At 40.4% G+C, this 21,162-nt stretch overlaps 1 protein-coding gene across 1 annotated transcript in view; it reads right to left on the reverse strand.

The window, feature by feature from the left end:
• The window catches only part of TMOD3 (tropomodulin 3), an 85,744-nt gene extending 66,217 nt beyond the window's left edge, over nucleotides 1–19,527 (reverse strand). Inside the window, exon 1 of the mRNA XM_061428750.1 lies at nucleotides 19,350–19,527. The gene's annotated coding sequence lies outside the window, so the exon portion shown is untranslated. The remainder of the gene's footprint in view (nucleotides 1–19,349) is intronic.
• Nucleotides 19,528–21,162: the final 1,635 nt, after the last annotated feature.

Below are 21,162 nucleotides of genomic sequence, written 5' to 3' on the forward strand. Positions count from 1 at the left end.
AGGCATACACTGGACGTAAGCGGGTAGGATATAGGGAGAGGAAAAGGACCATGAAAATGAAAGGAAAAGAATTTCAGATAAATTCTCTCTCCCCATTTTATGTTTCTCAAACTGGAATTTTTAAAAATTAATTTATTTATTTGAATTGGAGGCTAATTACTTTACAATATTGTGGTAGTTTCTGCCATACATTGACATGAATCAGTCACGGGTGTACATGTGTCCCCCATCCCCCTCCCCATCCCATCCCTCTGGGTTGTCCCAGTGCACTGGCTTTGAGTGCCCTGCTTCATGCATTGAACTTGGACTGGTCATCTATTTCACATATGGTAATATACATGTTTGAATACTGTTCTCAAATCATTCCACCCTTGCCTTCTCCCACACAGTTCAAAAGTCTGTTCTTCACATCGGTGTCTCTTGTGCTATCTCACATATAGGGTCTTCATTACCATCTTTCTAAATTACATATATATGTGTTAATATACTGTATCAGTGTTTTTCTTTCTGACTTATTACTTCACTCTAATAGGCTCCAGTTTCATCCACTTCAGTAGAACTGATTCAAATGCGTTCTTCTTAATAGTTGAGTAATATTCCATTGTAAGTATGTACCAAAGCTTTCTTATCCATTCGTCTGCGGACGGACATCTACGTTGCTTCCATGTCCTAGCTATTATAAACAGTGGTGCAATGAACATTGGGATGCACATGTTTCTTTCAATTCTGGTTTCTTTGGTTTGTATGTTCAGCAGTGGGGCTGCTGGGTCGTATGGCAGTTCGATTTCCAGTTTTTTAAGGAATCGCCACACTGTTCTGCATAGTGGCTGTACTGGCTTACATTCCCATCAACAGTGTAAGAGGGTTCCCTTTTCTCCACACCCTCTCCAGCATTTATTGTTTGTAGACTTTTTGATAGCAGCCATTCTGACTGGTGTGAGATAGTACCTCATTGTGGCTTCGATTTGCATTTCTCTGATGAGTGATGTTGAGCATCTTTTCATGTGTTTGTTAGCCATCTGTATGTCTTCTTTGGAGAAATGTCTGTTTAGTTCTTCAGCCCATTTTTTGATTGGGTCATTTATTTTTCTGATATTGAGCTCCATGAGCTGCTTGTATATCAAACTGGATTTTTTTTTAATTTTATTATTGGAGTATAATTGCTTTACAATGTAGTGTCAGTTTTTGCTGTACAACAAAGTGAATCAGCGATATGTATACATATATCTCCTCCCTCTTGAGCCTCCCTCCCACCCCACCCCACATCCCACCTTGCTAGGTCATCATAGAGCACCGAGTTGAGCTCCCTGTGCTATATAGCATCTTCCCACTAGCTAGCTATCTTACACATGGTAGTGTATATATGTCAGTGATAATCTCCAAATTTGCCCTACCCTTTCCTTCCCCTGCTGTGTCCACATGTCTTTTCTTCACCTCTGCGTCTCCATTCCTGCCCTGCTAATAAGTTCATCTGAACCATTTTTCTAGATTCCATGTATATGCATTAATATATAACATTTGTCAAAATGAAATCTAAAGATCATAAGAATCAAAGACATGGCAAAAACAGGGCACAGAGACCATAATATTCAACTGCAAATTTACTGATAAATGCAGATTCAAACTCAACACTGTAAAGTTTTCTTCAGATACACTGCTGAGCTCTCTCAATATGCCAATGTGGTGACCAGCAAGTGGGGCACACAATGAAAGTAAATCTGATTCTCCCTCAGACTCTCTCTTGCCACTTTCCATCCTAAGAGTACAGCCCAGGTGGTACATTAGATGAATCCATCACTGGGATGTCTCTTCACTTCTCCTTCTCCACTCCCTTTTAACATCCACAGGTACGTACAACCTTATCCTACAGCAATGCTATGTATCAATAATTGTACCACAGAAAAGGATTAAGAAGTACATCATTCACTGTTTAACTGAAAATGTGTTTCTATAGAAAAATAAACTTCTGAATGAGGAAACTATCCTGGGAGAAATCCACTGTTCTCAACAAAATGTGACTATATGAAGATGTACATAAGTGTTGCTAGCAATACTTGCAGACCTGCTGACTAACATTTTTAATAAGGTATCAAAATACTTTGTGTGAAAGCTGTCTCAGCATTTGCGAGACTTAAAAAAGTGAAAGTTTTGGTAAAACATGGGACAAAGTGCTCTAAGGAATTATTAGAACTAATCTAAGCCATCAAAAAAGCTTAAAAAGCAAGAGAGTTCCAGAAAAACATCTATTTATGCTTTATTGACTATGCCAAAGCCTTTTACTGTGTGGATCACAATAAACTGTAGAAAATTCTGAAAGAGATGGGAATACCAGACCACCTTACTTGCCTCTTGAGAAACCTATATGCAGGTCAGGAAACAACAGTTCGAACTGGACATGGAACAACAGAATGGTTCCAAATAGGAAAAGGAGTATGTCAAGGCTATATATTGTCACCCTGCTTCTTTAACGTATATGCAGAGTACATCATGAGAAACACTGGGCTGGAAGAAGCACAGCTGGAATCAAGATTGCCGGGAGAAATATCAATAACCTCAGATATGCAGATGACACCACCCTTATGGCAGAAAGTGAAGAGGAACTCAAAAGCCTCTTGATGAAAGTGAAAGTGGAGAGTGAAAAAGCTGGCTTAAAGCTCAACATTCAGAAAACGAAGATCATGGCATCCGGTCCCATCACTTCTTGGGAAATAGATGGGGAAACAGTGGAAACAGTGTCAGACTTTATTTTGGGGGGCTCCAAAATCACTGCAGATGGTGACTGCAGCCATGAAATTAAAAGACACTTACTCCTTGGAAGGAAAGTTAGACAGCATATTCAAAAGCAGAGACATTACTTTGCCAGCAAAGGTCCGTCTGGTCAAGGCTATGGTTTTTCCTGTGGTCATGTATGGATGTGAGAGTTGGACTGTGAAGAAAGCTGAATGCCGAAGAATTGATGCTTTTGAACTGTGGTGTTGGAGAAGACTCTTGAGAGTCCCTTGGACTGCAAGGAGATCCAACCAGTCCATTTTGAAGGAGATCAGCCCTGGGATTTCTTTGGAAGGAATGATGCTAAGGCTGAAACTCCAGTGCTTTGGCCACCTCATGTGAAGAGTTGCCTCATTGGAAAAGACTCTGATGCTGGGAAGGATTGGGGGCAGGAGGAGAAGGGGATGAAAGAGGATGAGATGGCTGGATGGCATCACTGACTCGATGGATGTGAGTTTGAGTGAACTCCGGGAGCTGGTGATGGACAGGGAGGCCTGGCGTGCTGCAATTCATGGGGTCGCAAAGAGTCGGACATGACTGAGCAACTGAACTGAACTGAAGCCATCACAATAAGCCCATATCCATAACATACACACAGAATACAGCTACTATTGTTATCTGTGTTGTGATACTTGTATCTGTAATTACAAAATAATGCACAATCTTGCCCAAAATGTCAACTAGTACAGGTGATATATCTGCTAGTGTTTTAATCCTTCCAGACCAGATTTTGTTTTGAACCAACAATCTCTAATAAAATTCATCCTTTCTACTAAAATTCTACCTTCCCCCGCCTTTTTTGGAGGGTAAGTCTGGTTGTATTGTAATGAGGAAAATATAGCAAGTTTTAAAAGTTTAATAGGAAAACTTTTCAGTCTTAAAAATAAGTGAAAAGAAAGTTCTCAGTTTTAGCTAGACTATAACTCAAATCCCCTTTCTTTCCTAGAATGAGGAAAATTTTATTTCTAAACTGCCTGATGAAAACTTCTGAGTCTTTCCTGAAGACACAACAGACTATGACAAATTGAAATATTGGGTTAGCAAAAAAGTTCCTTGGGTTTTTAAGTAAAAATAAAAGATACATTTTTCATTTTCGCCAAAAACCTCACTGAACAACATATTCACCATTTTGTATCACTACCTTCTGTCATTTTTCAAGGAACTTCATAATTCCATCTTTCTAAAACATTTTATCTTTTTGAGCAAAGAAGTGTTCCAGGTACTTTTTACAATCTTCCAGAGAATTGAATTTTTTTCCATTTAGAGAACATGGTAAAGACCAAAATAAATGGACTCTGAAGGTTCAACGTCTGGTGAACAGAACAAACGAATCAGAACTTCCCAGCCAAGCTGTAATAGTGTTTGCCTAGCTATCAAAGAAACATGCAATCTTGCGTTATCTTGACAGAAGACTTTGGGTTTTCTGTTGACTAATTCTGGACACTTCTCATTGAGTGCTGCTTTCAGTTGGTCTAACTGGGAGCAGTACTTGTTGGAATGAATCATTTGGTTTTTCAGAAGGAACTCCTAATAGAGGACTCCCTTCCAGTTCCACCATGTACACAATATCAACTTCTTTAGATAAAGACCGATCTTTGGTGTGGTTGGTGGTGGTTCACTGCACTTCCCCACATTGTACAGTGTCCAGTTTTCATCGCCATCACAATTTGTTTTAAAAACAGAACACTCTCATTATGTTTTAGAGAATCACATGCAGAAACACAATCAAGGTTTTTCACTTAACTTACGTGAAAACCATTAACATAACCACCGATAAACATAACCAAGCTGGTGCACATGATTCTCAATGCTTGATTTGGATGATTTGAGTATGTTGGCTATCTCCCACATGGTATAATGCTGACTGTTCTATTTGATCACTATCAGTGTCAACTGACTGGAGCACTGTTCAGTGAGAAATTTCCACCATGAAACTTTGCAAACCACTTTTGACATGTTCAATCATAGTACTTTCTCCATATGCTGCACAAATCTTTTTTTCACATTTCAATTGTGTTTTTACCTTTCTTGAAATAATATAGCATAATATGCTGAAAATGCTCTTTTCCTTTCACCTTCAATATTAAAATGGCTACATAAAAACTGACCTATTTTGTTTTTTTTTTTTTAAATGCCACACTGATATAACAGCTGTCACAATACAATCTAACAAAACTGTCTTAAATGAAGTTAAAGACAACCGAGCACAACTAGAGCCATGGTATGGAAAAAAATAAGCAAACTTTTTGGCCAACCCAATACTTAATAGAATTCACTTATCCCTCAAGGAGAAAAAAACAAACACAAACCAAAAAATACAGAAAGTAATCCAGAATTCTTGGGGAGAGAAAAGCTTAGCATTTAGTTCCAAACATTGGGGGTCAGTAGATCCATGGACGTAAGGGCTCTGTGACTTTGAGCAAGTTACTTCCCTTCTCAGTTTTTCAGGCTAGATGAGGAATAACCAAGATATGTCTTAGTTCTGACAATAGACTCCTCCAGGTCCAGACACAGCAAATCAAACAGCCTTCTCCCAGTCAGCGTAAACTCTCCTCAGTCTTCAGGCAGCCACTACCAACAGATGAGAAGTGGGAAAGGGATGAAGCCTATTAACTTCATTCCCAACTCCAATGTCCTCAGGTCTCTTCTAGCTCTAATGTCTGTGATCTTAAAGAAATACTAACCAAACTTGAGGGAAAAAATAGTAACTTGCCCTTATCGCTGTCAGGATGAACAATGTATAAGCAGAAAGGGAAAATATGAGTGCTGAATCATGCTGCTGCTGCTGCTAAGTCGCTTCAGTCGTGTCCGATTCTGTGAGACCCCATAGACGGCAGCCCACCAGCTCTGCCGTCCCTGGGATTCTCCAGGCAAAAACACTGGAGTGGGTTGCCATTTCCTTCTCCAATGCATGAAAGTGAAAAGTCAAGGTGAAGTCACTCAGTCATGTCCGACTCTTGGCGATCCCATGGACTGCGGCCCACCAGGCTCCTCCGTCCATGGGATTTTCCAGGCAAGAGTACTGGAGTGGGGTGCCATTGCCTTCTCTGAATCATGCTAGGTAAGCTCAAAAACCACAAAGTGAAACACTTTAGGAAAGCGACTTGGAAAACAAGAACAGATTAAACAACAAAAAAAGTAAATAATGAAGTCAAACATGGGCCTATGGTGTTATGCACTAGAGAAGAAGTTAAAGTAGAATGACCATATTAATAAATGCTTTCTTGGAAAGTTGCCAAATAAAGCAAATTTCTACAGATCATTTCCTATTTTTCCAAAATAAAATTAGAAATGGTTCTATGAAAACATGAATTCCCAATACATAATAAATCATAAGAATGAATGCAAAAGAATTTTAGTCACAAAATTAAATACAAATTTTATTAATATAGTAAAAATGCTGAAGTATAAAGCAGCATATGCACTTCTGCCTTGTTACTTCATTTTTTCTTTTTAAAATAAATTTACAAGTAACTTCTGTCTCTATTTCAATTAAAATTTAAAACCAAGACACTCAAAAATAGGACAGTACTAGAAGATATTAGGGAAAAGACTTTAGAACAAGGAAAATAGATTGGGAAAACAGATTTAGAATCTAGGAAAGAGGTGTTTGGGAAACAGGCTTCATAAATGCTTTAGTTTCAGAAGGTGATAGTCTAAGAAATTTTAGATTGAGTGACTCAATTAACCCCATTAATTCATCCATGTCCATTCCTCAAATCTGGCACTTTTCTCTATTACCACAAAAAATACTAATGGTAAACAAATGATCCTTATGGTCTTTCTAAAAGTCTAGGATCACTCAAGTTTTAAAAATAAGGGCCTTGGGACCAACTCTGGAAGGGCTCATAAGAACCAGAGACAAATTAGAGAACTAAAGAAACAGGGAGAGTGTGCACTAGATCTCCAGCGGACCCTTTTGAGTTCTGTATCACGCACATGTAATTTTTAATTTGAATAACAAATAAATCATTCATTTTACTTTGCAGTTGTGTATGAAAAACAGTGACAAATATTGCCTCTGAGTTTATGCATGCCATAACAAAAAGTTTCATTAAAGAGTGTGGCAGATTCATGTTGATATATGGCAAAACCAGTACAATATTGTACAGCTAAAAAAAAAATAAAATAAATTTAAAAAAAAGAGAGTACTGTTAAAAGAATTTCAGAACATTAAGGGGAAAATCTAACAATTTATGAGACCAATAGCAAAAATCATTTAAAGAGATATATAATTATCAATTCTCCAAAGCTCCAGAAGCTTGGGACCAAAGGCCTTATATAATTAAAACTCAAACTGGGAAGGGGCCAGTTTTGGGGTGTTTTTCTCTAAGGAAACATCAAGAGGAATCACTTTAGCTTTCCCAAAGTTCTGTGCAGGCCTTTAAAGATTTCTGTTTCTGGACTCTGCCTCATCCCAGGAATGGTTCCAGTACCTAGGAAAATTTCTGGAGTCTCATAAAGAGAGGAAGTGAAAACAATGCTTTACCAAGCCCTCTTTCCTAGGGACAAATGAACTCCTTGCCTGACGTAAGCTTTTGCTTTCCTGCTCTAACGATCTTGATCATAGTCACCCAACTACGCTTCCTCAAACAGTGCTTCTACATTACACTTGTTTGCTTAGAATTCATTTTTATTTGTTAATGGTTTGTATTTTGACAGTTTCTTGGGTGATTTTCCTAAAACTCCACCTTTCTACTTTTTAACTAAGGATTATTAGGAATCTTCAGGTCTAATCAAGCTGGCTCAAGGTCACACAAATATCCTAAAGTTCACCTTTACATCTGTGGCTCATTTGTTGCCCCAAATGGACTGCACTTCTCTTCAACAATCCTCCCTACCCCAGTGCCAAATTTCACTTCTCCATCCTATCCAAATTTGCATACCCTTCAAAGATTAGCTCAAGTCCATCTTCCTCAAAGCCTTTCCTAGCTCCTCCCAGGCTACGTGGCCTCTTTTCCACCTTGAAGGTTAACAACGCTCAAGATGCACCACCCCATTTAGCCCCAGCACTTTCATTAACTCAGGTGTCTGGTGCCCTGTCTGCTATGAATGCATGCTCCCCTTGGACTGTGCCTTACTCCTACATGGTGAAGTATTTCATACCTAACATTGGAGAAGTAGCACACGTGTGACTTTTAGGGACACCACTCATTTTACCCTAATCAATTTCAGGAGACCAGGGACACACCAAGCTTTGCCATAGCAATTAATTTTCAGACTAACATAGAGAAGCAGTTATGTTTGGAGAGGCACATGCCTATAATTTACATAACATGTCCTAATGTCTCAAGGGGTAGGAATTAGGGTATAATTCTCAACAGGTGAAGAACACCTAACAGCAAAGAATGAGTTCCCTCACTTCATGCCAAAAGGAGCCATTCTTCAAGAAAACAGCACTATCCCAACACTTTGACTTTGTGTCCCAGGCATAGAGAACAACACCGTTGATGAGATACTATGGTATCCCAAGTGAATAACTGAAGCAATGATCAACAGATGGAGACACGTAAGTAACCACTTGGCAACCAGGAGCAAGATCACACAGCCCACCACAAGTGATCTCAGGAACAGAAAGGGAGAAGGCCAAGATGACTATCCTCCTATAGACTAAAGACAGCACTCAATATTTTTTGAGAAGAGAAAGTTATCTGCTGTTACTGAATTGTACACTTAAAGTGGATAAACTTTATGATACATAAATTATGCTTCAGTAAAACTATTTAAAAATCTTTGGGGTGACTTGAGCTGGCGTACTTGCTTGTGGTGAAGCATCTCACAGTCCCGTAAGGAGAGGGTACCACGGGTTTTTATTGGAATTTTAAGACAGAAGGCACAAAACCTCTGGTGCAAAAGCCGAAAATTTTCATCATATTACGACAGTAGAGCTTCCAATAATAATAAAAAGTATCAAAATATAGTCTTTGAGAAATACATATACATACAATAAAAACCAAACCATATAAAACTAATGAAATAGAACTGTGCAGCTAGTGGGGATAGTTCAGGAGAAAGGAGAAATGGAAGGGGTGGGGTGGAAAGAAAAACTAATATTTAAGACTGTTGATAGTTGGAAAAAAGCAGAAGTGATGAAAGAAAGGAAATCTTAGAAATCATTGCTATTGGTCAAGAAGCTTGGTTTACTGTCCCCAAGGTCATAATGTCCACCTTGGCATACGTTCTTTTAGTAAGGGCTAGGGACATTTTTCCTTTAACAGCAAACAAAGGAAATCAAGAAAGCCACATAGAAAGGAGTAAAGGCCACTTAATTTAATGCAGAGAAGGGGAGGAGGTTACTAAGAGCTTAGTATAAGACCCAAAACAGGAGTTTAGGATAATATTCAAATGGACACTTGATGCCAACTATAAACTAAAATTTTTAAGTATTAGAATAAGACTGTCTATATCTTTCTTACATCTTAGTAACAAATTTCTTTCATTAATCTGAGTTCTCAGATTAACAAAGAGGCCATATGTCATACTCCAACATAATGAAGAGAAAAATAAAGGAATGATTTTTATTTGCATACCTGTTATGTGTCAGCTACTTTAGCAAATACATCTCCTCATAGCAAAATATTTAAAATATTGCTATCCCCATTTCATAGATGATGAAACTGAGGCTCAGGATAAAGAGCCTGCCCAAGGATACATAACTTCCTTCTCAACAATGGATGTGAGATTTGAACCTGACCCTAAAATCCGTTTTTTACACTCTATCATGCTGCCTCTATAAAATACTTTCTACCAGTTTTTACTTTTATGTTACTACACACCACATACTAACAGAACCAAGTTGCTGAAATGGCAGTAATTGGCAAAAGAAGCCACAGCTGAAGGCAAGAGAAGGAAAAACCATAAAAAAACACAGAAGTGTGGGGCAATGTAATATAACTACCTCCAAACTGCCAACAACCTCAGAAGGCAAATCAGCAGCACAGAATAATACCTGATGCACAAGGGTATGCATGTTCAGCTGAACACAATGAACTCTGAATTCTACATCCTCCAAATCATCCTAAAAGAATTTAAGACCAGGAAGAGCTTTATAATGCATTTTACCAAAAATGACATTTAAAATAGATTTTTAAAAAGAACTTAGTCTTCTCACAGACAGTTCTCTTTGCAAACTTGGGCAAGCTAGGGAGTGACCTTCTGTCTCTGTTTTCTCATCTGTAAAATGAGAATAACAACAGTACCTATCTCAGGCAGCTGATATATTAATTCATCAAATGAATACATCTAAATCAAAACAGTTCTTGACATAGAGCAGATGTTTGATAAATTTTGGCTAATAAAGTCCTTATCTTCAAAGTTCATTTTAAAGGAATAGCTTCATTAGTTCATGCTAGGTAAATGAGATATCATATTGAGATCCATATAATCCAAGTGATTAACTGAAAATTCTGGGTGAGAGCAATGAAGACTAAAAAAAGATTATAAAAAAGTGAGAGATGACAAATGTACAAAGAAAGCAGCACAAGAGAGATGTTAAGTCACCACTTTGCCTACACTTCTATCAACATTTATCTCATAATATAATCAGTTGCTTAATATCTATTTTCTTCATAGGCCAAGAGTCTTTTAAGGGCAGGCATTTATTTTTATATTATCAGCTCAGTACAGGGCTTGCAGCATAGCAGATACTAAATGTATAACAAAATTAGAAGGGAGTGGGACTCAGTAAGATTTGAGATCTATGATGGGAGGACCTGATTTTAACAGTCCAAATAGGAGTGGGGGCAGAGTCAGTAAAAACTTATTATCGCTTTTTATTTAATTGATTATCAATATTCTATTCCTTCTGAACTAGGAAAAACATTTCAAAAATGTTTAAAAAATAGTTGATTTGCTCTAAAATGAGAAATCTTTCAAATGATGATAAAACAAACTTTGGTAATTTATTTTTAATATTAAAAATATTGCTCTGATTTGCCTGTTATGCCCCAAAGTTAATTCTAATGGTCAGAAAGTGGAAAGTGAAGTTGCTCAGTCGTGTCCGACTCTTTGCAACCCCATGGACTGTAGCCTACCAGGTTCCTCCGTCCATTGGATTTTCCAGGCCAGAAGTCATAGCAATAAACTGATGCTAAAGAGACACACCTACTTTTTAGCTGTCAATCTGCCAGATGCAGTGCAGATACAAAAACACAATGACCTCTGGTACCAAAGTAAGCAGGGCTGGGGATGACCAACCCTAAACCACCTTGTCTGAGACCTCCCTTACCTCAGGCCTTTTGAAGCACACAGCCATAACAATGCCTCCTTCCTCACAGATGTTCAGTACAGGGAGTACCCCTAGCCTAAGAAAGATCAAATCCATCTTCAGGAATCTGAAAAGCTGGGAAACAAAACCTAAGTTGAGAGATCATATATCGTCCAGTCTAGTCTGGAGGCAGCCTCATAGCAAGCCAAAGTCACAAATTAAGCTGAAGCTAAGGGGGAAGCAGAAGCCAAAGGAAAACAGAGAAAGTCAGGAGAGGATGGAGCAGGGCTGGGACATTTGCCACAGGTGTAAGATTTAAGAGGGCACCAAGAAACTCAGTTACAAAGACAGACGATATTTTAAAAAATCCAAATTACTGCTCTGGAATGGAGAGGAAGCACAGAAGCTGAAGAGAGCCCATGTAAACTGTTCAGAGGGAGGAGGACAGGAGCTTTCCAAGTGCCTGCTCTGGGTTCCAGCTGTAGTTCGGTGCAAGGAGCTCAGGCACCTGAACTGGGTAACACCCACTATAACTCCCAGCCTTTCTGCCATAACTTCAAGTAAGCTAGCTTAAGCGGGTAGTGTTCCGAGACCTAAGAACCCTGATTAATAAACTCTATTTTGGGAAAATGAGACATGCACATAAAGCTTTTGTGTGTGTGTGTGTTGTTTTTTAAATTAAGGCAATATATAAATAACTGACAAAAGAATGGTACCAGCAATTAGTACTACAGAAGTTCAGAGATCACTGTGGGTGATCAGGGAAGGATCTTGTATCCAGATAGCAGGGCGGAGCTATATTTGAAGCTAGAAGATCAAAGTACATGTTAAAAAGGGATGGGAGGAGGATGAGAAGGGAGCCAGGGAAAGGAAAGGAAGAAACTTAAAAGGAAAGACATGATCCTCTGTATTACAGCAACGAAGTAAACATGGTTCCCTGCTCTTCTGCCTCCAGCCCTCAGATAACACTGCTCATTACACCTGAAATGTCCTTTCACCCTCTGCTCACGTTGAGACCCGTTCTTTCAGGGACTGGTTCAAACATTTCTTTGAAGAGGCTCCCCTAGTATCTGACTCAGAAGGAGTTATAAGCCAGAACTCCTATTTAGCAGTGGGAAAAGATAGACAAGAGGAAATGGCAGATGGGAAGGCTAACTAAGAAGCTGAATGCAGTGACGAGACCTGTACCCTGGTGGAGAGCAAATGATGTCTTAGAGGAGAACAGGAAGTGAGACTCTTTGACAAGGAGGACTAACAGAGGCTCAAAAGTGGCAAAGCTAAAGCAGGTGTAGCTGCACAGAGGGCTTGGTAGAGATAAAAATGTGTAAATCCACCAAGGTCCATTTCTGTGTATGGTTCTACCATCTTCTCTAAGATACTGTAGTTCTTTGGGACAAACAAATGGAGGGGGTTGACTTTTAAATAATCCTTTACTGATTTTTCCTAATCATAATAATCTTTCTTCCCTACTTCCCCACTCCCCCATCCCAACCACCCCTCCAATCCCACCTTCAAGCCAAGCCAAGTAGCCCAGAGGCCATTATGACAAAGTGGGGGGGGGCGGGGAACAGTTCTTTAAGAATACTAACTTGGGTTAATAATCACCCACCATGAACAAAAATAAATCCTGGGTATATCAAATCTAAGCTAACTACAACAATCTTACATACAAGTCTATGAAAGTGAAAGTGAAATCACTCAGTTGCGTCAGACTCTTTGGAACCCCGTGAACTGTAGCCTACCAGGCTCCTCCTCCATCCATGGGATTCTCCAGGCAAGAATACTGGAGTGGGTTGCCATTTCCTTCTCCAGGGGATCTTCCTGACCCAGGGATCGAACCCGGGTCTCCTGCATTGGAGGCAGACGCTTTAACCTCTGAGCCAATATATTGGTACATATTAAATAATACAAACATGACGATTGCTACTGATTTAATAGATTGATAGTTTCAGGAAGTGTTTTAACACCAGGAGAATATACTTGAAATAAACTCAACTTACCATCAGTTCTCATTCACTCTTGTCCACTCATGCCTCATTTCCTCCCAGCTTACCATATTTCCACCCGTTTTCTCACATGCGCTTCAGGAATTATGTTCACATGTGCATACTTGTAGTGATATTAGTGCTTAGATGTGCCCAGATGTAAAACTGTCATTTTTAAAGAGTAATCTCCATGTATCAATTACCTTAGATTTCAAGTGTGTCTTGGTGTGTTTGTGTTCTTCCCTCAGACAGTAGGTGTGTTTGAGCACACATACCCGAGGGAGTGTCTCTCTCTACAGATCAAAAAGGGTGCATGTCTGTGGAGGAACCTAGCCTGTGGTACAATTCTCAAAGTGAATTATTAAAAGGGTGAAATAATAAATAGAAAACAAGCAAAAAGAGGCAAAACAAGAAAGAGTATAAGGGCAAAAGAAGTCTGTCATAAAAGATGATGTATTGTATGACATTTATATGAAATGTCCAGAACAGGCAAATTCATAGACAGAAAGTACAACAGTTGCTTATGGCTAGGGGGGTTGGGAGGAAGTGGGTAGTGACTACTAATGGGCACGCGGTTACTTTTTGATGTGATGAGAATGTTCTAAAATGAATTGTGGTGACGGTTACCCAACTCTATGAATATACTGAAATCCACTGTCTTTTACACTTTAAGTGAGTGAACTGTATGCTGTTGTCGTTCAGTTGCTCAGTTGTGTCTGACTCTTTTCGACCTCCTGGACTGCAGCACACCAGGCTTCCCTGTCCTTCACTATCTCCCGGAGTTTGCCCAAACTCATGTCCATTGAATTAGTGATGCCATCCAACCATCTCATCCTCTGTCGTCCCCTTCTTCTGCCTTCAATCTTCCCTATCTTCAGGTTCTTTTCCTATAAGTCGGCTCTTTCCATCACATGAACTGTATATGTGAATTATATTTCAATAAAGCTGTTACTGAACTGAACTGAACTGAAAGCTGTTATACATTAAATAGAAAAAGAATAAGGAAACCAAAGTTGTCCTGCATTTCCATGGAAGGGTAACTCTATTTTCGAAAATCTCAACTGTCTTCTACTTCAATTTCAATCAAGCTTTAGTTTCAAGGTTTCCCACTGCTAAGTCCCCTAGTGGTCTCATCTCCATCTCCAGCTTTATTTGTCTTTACTGACAAGGGTGACCCACATACAGAACACGGTGTCCACTGGTTACCACAGAAAAGGACATGTACACTGTGATTTCAACCATAAAAATATGTATGTGGATGAACAGAGCCTGGAAGGAAATGAGAAAAAACAAAACAGTTATATTAGAGTAATATGATTAAGGTGATGTTCTTTTTAAAATGTTACTGTGTTATCAGTCAATAAAATCTGATAATCTGATAACCAAGAAAAAAGAACCAACCTTAGAAATTGTTTCAAGACAAAGTCAGGAACTGTGTGTCAAAAAGGATTGGACTGAAGTAGTGTAGCAGAAAGATGAAAACTAAAATGCATGGGTTTTATATATATATGACTATGTGTATATATATGTGTCAGTCGCTCAGTCGTGTCTGACTCTTAGTGAACCGGTGGACTGTAGCCCACCAGGCTCCTCTATCCATGGGAATTTCCAGGCAAGAATAATGGAGTGAGTTGCCATTCCCTTCTCCAGGGGATCTTCCTGACCGAGGGACTGAACCTGGGTCTCCTGCATTGCAGGCAGATTCTTTACCATCTGAGCCACCAGGGAAGCCTTATATATGTGTGTGTGTGTGTGTGTGTGTGCACACGTGCTGAACAAAGGCAGGTGCCTTCCTGCTTCCTTCCACATTAGAGAATATAGAAATTAACAGACCAATCATGTCACTTAAGCAGGGGAACTTACTGGTAAGAGTATCAAAACCCATTATGTGTACATGCAGATCCTCTAACTTTATAAAGGCTAAATTGGCTTTCCTCACCCTGAAAAGATGGCTGGCCTCAGGACCATTCCTTGACCCCACTGAATGCTTTCTATATTAAAACAATACTAAGCAGCCTTGGGGCTTCCCTGGTGGCTCAGAGGGTAAAGCGTCTGCCAGCAATGCGAGAGACCCAGTTCGATCCCTGGGTCAGGAAGATCCCCTGGAAGAGGATGGCAACCCATTCTAGTATTCTTGCCTGGCAAATCCCATGGACAGAGGAGCCCGGTGGGCTAAGTCCAGGGGATGGCAAAGAATCAGATACACTGAGCATGCAAAGCACTCAACATCCTTAATCATCAAAAAAGAACGCAAATTAAAACTATAGTGAGGTACCATTTTATATCCTTTAGTATGACTAAAATAAAAAGGGCTGATGGCACTAAAATTTGGTGACATTAAAATTTGGCAACTAGAACTCACATAAACCACTCTGGAGACCTGTTTGGCAACTTTTTAATAAAATTAAACATACATCTTACCCTATGACTCAGTAAATCTACTCTTAGGAACTTCTAAAGAGAAATAAAACACTTATCCACACAAGACTCATAAAACGTTCATAACAACTTTATTCCTAATAACTCAAATCCAGAAATAGCCCAAATATCCATCAAGAGGAAATGAGATACACAAATTGGAGTATATTCATACAATGGAATACTATCCATCAGTAAAAGAGAAACCACTGATACTACCTACCACTGATACACACAACACTGACAAATCTCAGAAACATTCTGTTACCATTTATGTCAAGTCCAAGACTAGGCAAAACAAACCTATGGTGTCAGAAATAGGGAGTAAGAAAGTGGTGGCCTTTGAAGAATGTGTAAAGGAAATGGCTGGAAAGGGGCATGAGGGTACTTTCTATGGTGATAAAAATATGTTCTATCTCGTTAGTAGAAGTTACAACAGTGTATAAAATGGACAGAACTACTTGAACTATTGAAGATGTGTGCATTCTATGGAATGTGAATTATACTTCAGTTAAAAAAAAAAAAAAGAAAAAATACAATGTAGTACTCTGCTTCAAGACAGAAGTTAATGATTTTGTTTCAAATGAAATTTTAGAATACCACACACATACATGTTCAATTACTTGCTATTCACCTCTCTATTCCTTCGTTATTGTAAACCACCTAGTGGGTTACAGATGCCTATAGGTATATAGATCAAAAGTATATGTGTTCATGTTCAGGTTTCATTAATGTCAAATCAACTTTGACTATTCACAAATTTCAATACATGCCTAATGGACTGTGAGAAGTTCGGTAAAAAATGTTTTTCTAATATGATTTTATAGTTGTCATTTTAGAGGGTCTGAAATAAAACTGAGAAAGGAAAAGGCAGCTAAATTGGATGTTAGCAAGGATGGGAAATAGTATTTTGGCAATTATTACAACCCAAAGAATAAGGCTCTCAACTACTTCAATCAAGACAGAGTCATGTATGTTTAAATTTAAGGACAACTGAAAAGCATGAAGAATAATTTGCCAGGTAATTTGATCTTTAAAAGATAACATATACTAAAGAACAGCAGCAGTGTACATCACAGACACCTAAAACTCACTGAGACCTTTTCTACTGTTATCACTGAGTTCTCTGTGCCTCTTTCCAGGTCTGTTTTCATCTTGACCACCTCTTACCCTCCACAGGACAGTGCTCAGATCTAACTGATTTTCATAAAGCCACCTCACTCCAGGTTCCAAATAAATAAACTTTTGAAGTTGCACTCTATTCTATGTAGATATATTATAAATACATTCAAACAGTATAGAGAGTATATAGCCTAGGGGAATGCAGATGATCACTTAGTGGAAAAAAGATGACTTCATTTGTTACCTACTCCCATGACTGTTGAAGATCTCTCCCTCTGAACTCCTACAGCATGTTTTTATTCCCTACAGACAAGCTTACAGTGCTCTGAACTATAAACAAGTACACATGCCTAATCTCGGAGACAGCAGGCTCTCAGACAAAAAAATATATATATATCTTCTATGTCTGTAGTCACCAGAAGCCTAAGACAGGGTCTTGTACAGGTGGGGGCAAAACACATGTTGAATCAGTGAATTACCGAATTAATATGAGTGAAAACGTGTGAGGGTGAAAGAGGAAGAGAGATGGGAAAAAAAGATCAGAGAATACAACAAAGAGAAAGGAGAAGGGAAGGAGCAAAAGAGAAAAAAGAAAGGGCAAAACCTTGGGAAGGAAATTATTTTTGTTAGAGAGAAGGATTATTATTATTTTTAATAATGAAAGAGGGTTGGAAAAAGCCATTGCTATGCATCTCATATCACAGCTATCAGCACTGGTCTTTAAACTGTCATTATAAACACCCTAAAACATCTCTCAGCCCTTCATATTCCAAGTGTCATTTCCCAATGCAACTACAGTATTCCCTATCTGACCAGAAGATACAAAGGCCCCACTTCAAAGCTACCAGACACTGGGTAATTTATGGTGAGAAGCGTCACTCTACCCCATTCAAGTCCTTTCTGTTGTGATGAATCTGTGTTTCATTTAAATAAACCAGGAGCTGAAATTTGAAAAATCTGATTAGAGGAATCTGAGCACTGTAACTGGATTTGACCTGTAAGTATTTAACTTTAGGTGAAGTTACTCATTGCAGAGTAATTTGACCTGGAAGATATACCACAAAACTTTGGAATTAGTCATAACAACACACACAAATTGAGCATTAGGTCAGTGACATCCTAAAGAACTATTTTTGTTCCTTTATACCTAGTACAAGGGCTCGGAATGACAGGTGTGCTCAATGTTCCCTGAATGAATAAAATGAATTTTTAAAGTCAGGTATTTAGGGCTGATAATCTTGGGGTCATCTGGCCGAACAACCTCATTTTAAAGATGAACAAACTAGAAATCCTGAGAGCTTTGAAAGCAAGCAAGCTAAACAAGCCAAAATATACTGCATCTGACATTTTCCCTTTTCCTTACTTTCCTAGAAATGTGTTAAGTGATTCTAAGTATTCTAATAAAATAACTTTGGCTCTTAAAGAAGTGAGAGGGTTAAAAAAAAAAAAAAAAGTGCCAAAGGACTTCCCTGGTGATACAGTGGATGATACAGTGGATGATACAGTGGATGCTCTGTCTCCCAAGGCAGGGGAAACAGGTGGGTAAGATTCCACAGGCGGTGTGTAACTAAGCCTGAGAGCCACAAATACTGAGCCGGTGTGCTGCAAAGTCGCTTGGCCTTTTAACCTGTGTCACCGAAATGAGAAGCCCTCGTACCCAAGGAAGAATAACAGACCCCCCCAGCCCCCGTTTGCCACAACTAGAGAAAGCCTGCCTGAGGCAATGAAGATCCAGAACAATCAAATAAATAAAACTTTTAAAAGGTGCCTAGGACTAGGAAGGAGAGACTAGCAAGGTAAATGAGGTTAAAGAAAATTATTTTTCTAAGCCTAATATATTTTTGGACAGGCCAATTTATTAATCAATTTAATCTGAAAATTAATCTGAAGGAATTCTCAGAAAAAATAAACACGAGGTGCATGAAAATGTTACAAACCAAGGGAGACCGCACATAACTAGTTTAAATCTCCACAGGCTTATTTCCTGTTCAAGTACGACCTCCTGGGATTACGTTTTACTGCAATGTTCATTACCAGATGACTTTTGGTTTTAAGAGAAGCCAAGGGCAAGTTGGAAATGCGATTCTTAACTAAACATAAAAAACCCCCCAAACCAAACCAAACAAACAAAAAAAAACCCCTATGTCTGTTCTCACTTGTTTGTAATTAGGATGCAGGCTTGCAGAGGTAACACCCCAATTTCTGTAAGCAAAAATATAACGACCCAGTCACGTCCTCAAAACAAACCAACATACAAACTTCACAGCCGGATCCAGCTGTCCTGCATAGGAGCCAGGAACTTATTCTAACAGCAAATAGATCAAAAGGGGGAACGCAAGACAAGCCAGATTTCAATCAAAAAGGAAAGGGTGTGCCCTGCTTTTTTTTTTTTTCTTTCCAACTTTCACCAAGCAGAAATCTTTGAAGGAGTTTCTTGGTGAAAAAAAACCTTTAGACGCTAGTCCCCCGAGCTACACCCCGGCGAGGGGGAAGGGGCAGGCACCTCGAGCTCTCACGACAGCGGCCCGCGCGAGCTCCAGCCCGGCGGGGAAGGGGCCGGTCCCGAACCCCACGAGGCCGGGCCCCCGAGTGATTCATCAGCAACTCGGGGTTCGCGCGCCTCCACCGCGGGCGACGCCCCAACACGTCCCCCGGCTGCTACCCCGGCCCGTCAGCTCTGAAGCAACCCCCAGCGTTCCCTCGCTCCCCGAGTGGTATCGGTAGGGAAGGAGATCGCAAGCCGGGCGGCTGGAAAGCAGCAACCTCTCACGCCTCAGCCACCATGGCCGGTGCGACTCCCTGCCCGCGCCCGCAGACGGCCTTCCTGGAAAGCACCGGACTGGGCTTACCTGACTGGCGTCCGCTGCGGCCACCGACCTCCTTCACAAACCTGCGGGGACTGCCTGCCGCTCGGTTCCCAGTACCCGCCCGTCCGCCTGCGTCCGCCTCCCAGGGAGTGGTCGGATCCACCCGCCGGCGTTCCCCCAACTCGACGGCGCTGGTTCCCACTCCGCCCCCAGACGCGCGTGCGCACTCCCAGATCGAGGAGGCATCCTGGGAGTTGTAGTCCGAGCGAGGAGGGCGCGACTCGGCGAAACCCTGGTATTTTCTTTTTGGTGGACGTTGAAAGAGGCTGTGAATACCAAGACTTAACACCAGCCCGAGGAAACGTCCTCTGCTCGTGGAATTATCTACCTTGGACCCTTTGAGAGCTATAAACAGAAGCTAACGGCTCATTAGTATAGATTTCCTTTTTTACTTTGACTTGTAGTCAAGAGGGACTCACGGCAGGACTTGTATGCTTGGTTGCTAATGCGAGGACATGACTTTGAGTCCTCTAAATTTTTCTTGAAAAACTGATAGAAAAGGAAACAAAGGCCAAGACACGAGAGAGACATAAATAAGGAGATGTCACCTCAAGGGCATTGTGACCCTAGTGAGTTCCTTAGGTATGAAACCAGGGATGATGTTGCAGAGATCAGTTTCAGCCCCATCCCAACCTCGCATTTTAGCTACAAGCTGTACACCAGGCAGTGGAACTGAAGTGATGGAAGTGGGAGAAAAAATAGTAGAGCTGCTTAGCCGGGAGCTGGGGCAGGTGGACACTCTGGAGGCGAAGAGGAAAAGAGCAGGAATACTTTAGAAGACAGCTCCACGGTGGCTTGTGAAATGGCTGCCTTTTGTCCTGTGCTCTGAGGAGAGGAAATAGCCATGACCTTGCTTTCATTAATCACTCGCCGGTAATTTTCCTGGTCTGCCCTTCAGGAATAAACCATTCATCGGAGCCAGCTCCACTTTGATACGCCTTCTTAAAAACAAAACAAAACAAATGCATCCAGATAGAGGACTGAAGTGCCTGCTTGAGATACATTCCAGCTACTTCAGTTCGGTCGCTCAGTCGTGTCCGACTCTTTGCGACCCCATGAACCACAGCCATGAACCACAGCACGCCAGGACTCCCTGTCCATCACCAACTCCCAGAGTCCACCCAAACCCATGTCCATCAAGTCGGTGATGCCATCCAACCATCTCATCCTCTGTGGTCCCCTTCTCCTCCTGCCCTCAATCTTTCCCAGAATCAGCGTCTTTTCAAATGAGTCAGCTCTTCGCATCAGGTGGCCAAAGTATTGGAGTTTCAGCTTCAACATCAGTCCTTTCAATGAACACCCAGGACTGATCTCCTTTAGGATGGACTGGTTGGATCTCCTTGCAGTCCAAGGCGCTCTCAAGAGTCTTCTCCAACACTACAGTTCAAAAGCATCAATTCTTCGGCATTCAGCTTTCTTCACAGTCCAACTCTCACATCCATACATGACCACTGGAAAAACCATAGTCTTGACTAGACGGACCTTTGCTGGCAAAGTAATGTCTCTGCTTTTTAATATGCTATCTAGGTTGGTCATAACTTTCCTTCCAAGGAGTAAGTGTCTTTTAATTTCATGGCGGCAATCACCATCTGCAGTGACTTTGGAGCCCCCCAAAATAGAGTCAGCCATGAAGTTTCCACTGTTTCCCCATCTATTTGCCATGAAATGATGGGACCAGATGCCATGATCTTAGTTTTCTGAATGTTGAGCTTTAAGCCACTTTTTCACTCTCCTCTTTCATTTTCATCAAGAGGCTCTTTAGTTCTTCTTCACTTTCTGCCATAAGGGTGGTGTT

The sequence above is a fragment of the Bos javanicus genome, chromosome 10 (genome assembly GCF_032452875.1).
Source record: "Bos javanicus breed banteng chromosome 10, ARS-OSU_banteng_1.0, whole genome shotgun sequence".
NCBI lineage: Eukaryota > Metazoa > Chordata > Mammalia > Artiodactyla > Bovidae > Bos > Bos javanicus.